The following is an 8,520-nucleotide window of genomic DNA, read 5'->3' as shown; positions in this document are numbered from 1 at the left end:
TTTGAACATACAGTGTATTTTGTTGCATTTTGCCACCTTTTTTTAAGAACATATGTTTCCTCACCAGCCAGTGTGAAGGTGGGTGCTGCTGTTTGGAGCAGTAACAGCCCCACACACATTCTGAGCCATTTCCTCACACGCTCTCCCAGTCATCCATCCACCCTCAGCCATCAAAGCCTCTCACATCCAAAACAAATGTTTGACCGAGCTGTTCCACTGTATTATTCAACTCTGTGAGGGATCCCACATGTCTGACATGATGCATTCGCCCGTTTCATCATATAAATTCTGAATAAATATTTACAGATGGGCTCTTTCAGTCTCTCTCTTCTGGAGAAATAATGGCCTGTGCTGGTGGATACAGAGGGGAAGTTCCTTGTCTGGGCTCACAAGACTAAAAGAAGAGTTCATTTGCAAAAAAACGATAAACACCATAATTTAAAAACAAGCTGACTGTGGTAGGTTATTCACAACACACAGCACATTCTGAACCCTAAAGAGGTTTCGTCACAAAAGCCATTATTGTCCATTGTCAAGGTACTGCAAGTTCACAGTGAAACGCCAGTGCTGTTCTTGAGCAGAACCTGATAAATCTGTTCAGCGAATCAGCGCACAGTATTCAGGTCTGGTGATGCAACACTGCCATGAACTGTTTTAGGCAGAATCTCAATTAGCGCCCTTCTCCTGCAAAATGGTCTTATAATAATGGCTACTGCATCTAAACAGAGCACAGTGTGTCTAACCTGAACCAGTTTGGGTTCAGCCCTGTGTGCACAGTTCCATACTGGACATTAAGTGCAATATTTAATTGTAAAAGCCAAAATTTCATAACTCACATAGTGCACTAATATAGGGAGCAGTGAGCCACTTGAAAGTCAGCCTTAGGATTTTCCGAGGACTGATCTTATAGACGTTAAATACTTGACCATTACTGGACTGTTTTTGAATCCGTTAAATGGCTTTGTTTAACTCTGAAACTATAAAATGACCACTGGAGTTATCTGCGTTTGCCAAAAAGCAAAATTAAAAATAATAATTAAAAAAAAGATTCATTTTAAAAGTTATATGTGTTTGAGTTTCTTTTTACTTACTCAAAACAACACAACAGCAGTTTAATTGATTTTACCTGGAATGCACTATATATATATATACATATATATATATATATATATATATATATATATATATATATATATATATATATATATATATAAACGATTTATGGAAATTCATTAAAACAGAGATATCCGTTTTTGCAAATGAGAATGATGAGAAATATTCTGGTATAGATGCCATTGGCCTGCAGCATCGAGATGGTGACCTGGTTTATCTGAACATGCTCAGATACTTCAAATATTAAGAGAATGGAAAACATTGCCAAGGAAGTTAAAGTCAACAGCAAAACCCATACAGAACCATCACCATCCACTTTATTCGGAAACCCTACTTTGTATCCCATTCAGTGTCTATCCATCATATATGTGTAGAGACATATGCAAATGTTTGAACGTTTGCATGTTTTGTTGATTTCGAGGTGAAAATACTTTAACATCCTTTACAGGGAGGCCTGTCAGGTTCAGCACAGCTTCAAGTAATGAGTGATTTATTACAGAATTAACAGACCTTTAGTCTGAAGGATGGAACTGATGCACTACATGAAACAACTGACGTGTTTAAATACATGCGGCAACTTAAACGGTTAATTAGTCTGCCATTTCTATTGCAGGTATGCTACCTAGCGAGTGCAATAGCTAAGACAGATGTAGTTTAGTACATTTTAGTAAGTTATAATTTAGTAAAACTAAAACGATATGTCCCACCAATAGTGCTTCTGTGGTTAGAGGATGAGTTTGAGTGAGTGCAAATAGGGTTATCAGTGTTAGCACTCACTAATACCGTCCCTCTCACAGAAATGAACAATTCAATTTGAATACAATCCAGTCTAATGTCTTTTAGATTTCACACCAATAGGCTGGATAGAGGAATTTTGGGTCAGTGTGATATGTTTTAATATGTTTTTCTACATCACTCTTCCCAGGAATTCCTGTTGTCAGTCACTGCCTAATCAGACTAGCCAAAACACAGCTCTGGGAGAATCCGCTGCGCCATTGGCCCTCCTCATCCTCTTGTTTTAGATCTCCACATTGGACTAAGCAGTAGAATTAGTGGCTGGGTTGAGAGGGTTGACTTAAGCCAGGTGCTCCAATTAGGCTGGCTGAGCTCCAGCACATAAGACTGCAGCAGCCACTGGGGCTGTTTCCCCATCCATGCACCTGCTGGAGTGGACTCAGCCTCCCCATATGCTGCTGGAGAATCTGAGGACACTCTCTGCCCTGCTTAAGATTCAGACATCAAAACTAAAATAAAAAAAAAAATTAATCAAAAATAAGCAGAATAATAACATGTATGCATGTTCTGAGTGAATCAAGTTGATTGATCATGTAAATCCTCATTCAAACAACCCTCAGGAATGACATCTGATGAATTCACTAAGAACTAAGTTTAGATTTACAGCACGGAATGGTGGATATTTAATTAAAAATGCTTCAGTGGTAGAAATAAAAAATAGAAAGCTAATAGTTCATGATGTGACCGTATTGCAGAGCATTATGTTGTATCAAAAAGCATGATTTCATTTAATATCCTCTAAGTGCTCTCTAGCATGAGAAAGCCTAATTGTGAATGTTTTTATTAGAGAAAAGTCTGCTATAGAACCACTCAGACATGTAATAAGGTTATGATTAATGCTTTGATGGAGAGAGAGTGGAAGAGAGAGTAGGAGAGAGAAAAAGCATGAGAGAGAGAGAGAGAGAGAGAGAGAGAGAGAGAGAGAGAGAGATTAACAGTACTAATGGACACATTCCTCAAGGACGTTCCTCCTGCCCCTGTGTGGGAGACAGATGTTGGGCCAGTGGAGGCAGGATGCCACAGGCACTGCATGTTCCAGAAAAACCTGCCGTCCAGATGCCACTACCTGAGCTGTGCTGGTGTCAGCTGCCTCCCTCACTGAGCATGCTCGCCACAGGCCATGTGACCTACCAAACACAACCCAGTAACACTGAGCATGGAGAGACAGCGGCCACGAGTGCCATTTAACCACTGCAGCATCTGCTCAGTCCTATAGGCCCACTGCTATAGGTGAACACGAGAGGGAGGCGAGCCCTCACATTCTTCATTGCAAACAGATATGAAGCTATTATATGGTTTTACATATAAATCATTATTAAGTAAAAAATATTATTAAATAATGAAATATGAATAGTAATTTCAAATAGCTTTTAGGTTTAGGTAGGATATATGACTACAGATACAGTCAAATGCAAAAGTTAGAATATCCCACGTCCAACTACGTTTACAACTACTGAGAGCACTTTTAAATTGGGTGTTCAAAAAAAGAGCACAATTGCTTCTTATTGGCTGAGTTTAACATATTTTAGACTTAAAATATTACTTTTGCACAGCTCACATTTTTCCCCCCAGTGAACTGTCCATTAAAATGAAGCAGTGTGTTGAAAAGCTGAGCTGAACCTGATATTATAACAGTTTTATGGTTCTCTCCATAACAGGTGGAAGAAATCGTTGACATCAAAGCACGTTTGATACAATGTTCAGGGCTTCTTTGCTCGTCTGTTTTCCTTCTTTTTAGAAGAGTTTTATAAAAGCAATAGAAGACTTAAGGCCCTGGTTATCGTGACTAACACCATGATTTTATTTGCTATAACTCCCTCCCTCATGTTAGATTGATTAAATATATCCTACAAAAACTAATATTACTATGGTGATTTTGTTTCTTAAAGTGTGTGAACTTACTGCGTTTTATTCCATCTTCTGATTTTTGCTTTAAATCAGACTTTGCTGAAAAGACAAAGTCCCTCCACAACATAAAAACTCAGGTTCATCATTCCCTGTAGATGCGCCTCAGTAATTACGAGGGCTTGAAACTTTCGAAGAGCACAACACAAGATTAAAGCTTATTTGTTCTTTGAAGTTTTTGCTTCTTCTGTGTTTTCTTGCTCTTAACAACACAGTGTTTTTGTACTTTGGAAAAAGAGGAATGACCCAAAACTGCCAAAATGCACTCAGGGTGCATGTGAGGGTGCGCTGTTCTCTCTGTACTCCAGTAATGAGCAGAAGACCAATAATGGCACTGCCTCGCTCTCACCTCGAAGGCCCCGAGCTTTACTATGGTTACATTTAGTTTCATTTGTTCTGAGCCAAGCAACAAAGTCTTCCTTTCGTCTCTCTTACAGTGAGCCATGGCTGAGCCTATTAAATACGCTGAATAACTGAAACACATGCATGTCCATTTTTATCACTGGAGATAATGAGCTGTGAATGACACTGAAAAATAATCAGTGGTACAGGAGAATTTAGTCAAGATTTTAGCTGCATATACTGACATGTACTGCCCAGCCTCTTCACTACGTATACCTCACTGTTTCTACACTCTGTCCATTTTATCAGCTCCAAGTATGTCCACTATGTAGTTCTACAATTACAGACTGTAGTCCATCTGTTTCTCTGCATGCTTTGTTAGCCCCCTTTTACCCTGTTCTTCAACGGTCAGGACCCCCACAGGACCACAAAGCTATGATTCGGGTGGTGGATGATTCTCAGCACTGCAGTGACACTGACGCGGTGGCGGAGTAGATCAGACGCAGCAGTGCTGCTGGAGTTTTTATCCGCTGTGTCCACTCACTGTCCACTCCATTAGACACTCCTACCTTGTTGGTCAACCTTGTAAATGTAAAGTCAGAGACTTTTGGGTAGTTCATCTGTTGCTTCACATTTTTGTGTTGGTTCTTCATCAGTGGTCACAGGACGCTGTTGGTTGGATATTTTTGGACTATTCTCAGTCCAGCAGTGACACTGAGGTGTTTAAAAACTCCAGCAGCACTGCTGTGTCTGATCCACTCAGACCAGCACAACACACACTAACACACCAGTCAGTGTCACTGCTGTGCTATATATTATACACACATAACATTTTCAGTCAAAACTGCCAATAAGTAAGTTCCACGCAGTTCTTCACAGGAAAAAAAATCAGGAAACATATAAATCAACAAAAAATGAATAATGTGTACTTCAACTGGACATGAAATATTACACTTTTGCATGTCAATTACAAAATGCTTGTTTAAAGAACCATCACTTGAAATGCTCTTTAGGGACCATATTCAGTTCTTCTATGGCGTCGCTCCCACTAACCTATTGTTTTGCCATTGTTTAATGCCTTTATCTGTTAATCAGGAGTGACTGAAAATGACTGTAACTGTTTTTGGTACTGCATGAATGGTGGCTTATGGACACCAACAAAGCTATGATACAGCACTTATATAAACACATCAAACAGAGCAGGGCTAAAGGTTTTCCATCCATAGTGCACTTTGAACAATTACTGGCTGGGCCTGTAATGTCAATTGTGCTCACTGTGATAAATGTCAAACAGACTCTATCATTCACATTTTCCACAGTGAGGCTGATAGCATTTTGACTTTTATCCTCAGATGTTTCGCCTGCTGTAGCTAAGGGGATTCTACTCATGTGCGTTTGGCTTCACGGCCCTTTGTTATTGCTTTGAGGCTGACGGGAGAGGCACAGTGCCCTCTAGTGGCAGCTCCAGGGGCCCGGTCGAGGAGAGAGGCAGAAGGGAATTGATTGTGCAGCCATCACGCTGACAAAGCCATGGTGCCGTGCCAGCAGCTCAATAGGAGATCCTTCATTCAGCATAAGATGTGAGACAATAGATTCCTCTGATTGGAGAGTGCTCTTCACAGTCAGACAGGGCTGCTCTGCGTGCCACTGAGTAGCTGTTTTTCTCCCTCTCAGACGCAGGCCTTTAATACACCAATCAATGATCCTCATTTTAATATATCCACTCCACACGGACTTGGAGAGCTGTAACTTTCTAGAACTGAAGTCATCTCAGGGCTTTTTGGAGACTTCAGTGCTTCTATTCAACAAAGAGGTTCTCTTAGAACAAATTAGACAACAATGAACAGGATAAAAACAATAAAATAAACTGGAAAAACAATGGAATAAACGAAATATTAACTATAGAATAGTGAACCTTTACGTATAGACTTATTAAAGGGCTTATGTAGTATTATATTTTTCTCATGATGTTTGTGTTTTTATGTAGCAAAAATGGTCATAATTCACTACATGGCCATTTGCCAATTCTACATCCCCTTGAACAGGCTGTTTTTGTTAGTGTGCCTTTAGATTGATATACAGTACTTTCCAAAGTTCTAGGCACCTAAGCACAATGGGCCTCATTCACCAACCGTTCCTAAAAACCCACATTATGTTTTTTACACACTTCCTTTTCTTAAAATGCCCTTATGTAGTTTTTACAAAGACCATATATCATTAGAATTAAAGAAAGTAAACACACGTACAATAAAAAACAAGAATATCTTGTTTTTATAAACAGTAATCAGTATCTTGTGAGCTAGTACAAAGTCTGGCTCCAGATTCCTGCAATCACAGCATTCCTGCTATCACATTATTTATGTCTGATTATAATTCCATCACCAGCACACTTTATTTCATTTAATGACGTACTGCTGAGCCAAACTTGGCATTGGATGATAACCACCAATAACACTGGGCTTCCTTAAAGAGAGGGGAGGAAATGGATGAGCAAATGTAAGTTAAAGTAAAAATGTAAATACCTACTGACCAGAAAAATAGGCTTTTAAATAAAAAATTCCTCAGGCGCATAAAACTTTTACAGTACTGTGTGTAAAACACCTCTGTTCTGATTGCTCTTCTGTATTGTGCCTCATACAAACAGCAATTTCTTTAAAATGCTCTGAGTAAACAAGTTTACAGCCAAGTAAATCTAAACAATCTGTAATCATGATCGTACGAACACTGCACGAAAACTCAACGAATCTCAACTTCCATATTTATAACATCCATCATCAATGGCAGAGAAGAACAAAGAACCTAAGATGCAGAAAGCAAACAATGGCGGCGCATCAGGCTCCCAGCACACCTTCAAAGCTCAAGCTCTAATTAAGCAAAGCCAAACGGTCTCAAGGACGTGGTGAGTGGGGCAGCAGGGTGGGTTTATCAGAGAGTCCTCGCTCACTGCCTCAGGCAGTAATTACAAAGCAGTGCCATTCGGATTACGTTCATGTTGCATGTGGCGTGATAAATTTATTTTTTACTCAGTCAAGGTCTGGAGATAATAAAGGCCATGAGGTGAACTGTATCTCCTTTATTAAGACGGGTTGTGATTATTATGCGTTAATATGTTACTCAAACATGAGGCATGCAGGATATACACATAATTACCTAATAATTCTGGACATCAGGCTTCCATCACCCATATTTACTGTCTAAGACAAACAACTAGCAAATTATTACCTGTCGTGCTTTGGTTACTAGAAAAGCATGCTCTAAATACATTTTTTTATTTAAGTTCATTACTTATGCATAACTTCATTTTATTCATTCATTCAGATATTTCATTAATTTACATTGATTTCATTTATATTCATGTATTAATTCATATATTTACGCATTTTTAATTTGACTACTTACTTATGTATTTTCACTGTATTTTATTTCTATTTATGTATTTGTTCGTGCATTTATTAATTTAAATTTTATTTTATTTGCACATAACACATATCTATTGTGTTAACTCATTCATTTATTTCATTTCATTTTATGTCACCACGGTCCTGCTACCTGTAGGCTACATGCAGTTAAGCGTACCTTTGGAGGAGATCAGTCCTCACACCAATTAAACATATTTCTGCTCAGCATGACTACGACACCCAGATAACTATTCCCAAATGGCCCTGAGCCTCAACTAATGGCAGCTATTAGCAATCATTTGTCTGAAATATGGATCTGAAACCTCCTCCCTCGACCGTAGTCGCCAAAGGCCCCTGCAAGCACCGGCCTTGAAGTTGATAGGGGCCTAAATAGTGTAACAAAGGAGAGGTGTAATGAACAGCCGGAGTGTTCCAATAGATCATCTTGAGTGAATTTGCCAACATCATGCTGCCCATTTTGAGCTCAGTAAATTAAAATGTATGCACAGCTACTTTATCACTCCACGCTTTCCCCATGAGGTAGAGCAGAGATACTCACCAACGGCTATGAAGCCGTTCAGTAATTATATTAGCGCACACTTTCTAATTAACATATGGCATACATGTTCAGAATGTACTAATGCATCGCTCCCCATATATTTTTTCCCCCCACTGTGTGGTACCCTTTCCTACGACGGCTATTCTACGTTGCCATTAATGTCAATCAAAACATGCATTCTTTATTCAGGCAGAGCCGTTCCCGTATGGGGGATCACAGTCACTTGGCTCTTTGCAGTATTCCTGGAACACTGATGTATGAAAACAACAACAGTGGTGCGTATGAGGCCAGTAAAACAATGAGAGAGCGCAGAGCTCTGAGCACGCTGAGCTCTGTATTAATAAAGAGGTCTGATACAGAAGAGAGGCATCCATACACACACACACGCATTGACACCAGACAGAGCCT

The sequence above is a fragment of the Pygocentrus nattereri genome, chromosome 27 (assembly GCF_015220715.1).
Source record: "Pygocentrus nattereri isolate fPygNat1 chromosome 27, fPygNat1.pri, whole genome shotgun sequence".
Taxonomy (NCBI): domain Eukaryota; kingdom Metazoa; phylum Chordata; class Actinopteri; order Characiformes; family Serrasalmidae; genus Pygocentrus; species Pygocentrus nattereri.
The sequence above is the reverse complement of the archived record's forward strand: the minus strand, read 5'-3'. Positions refer to the sequence as shown.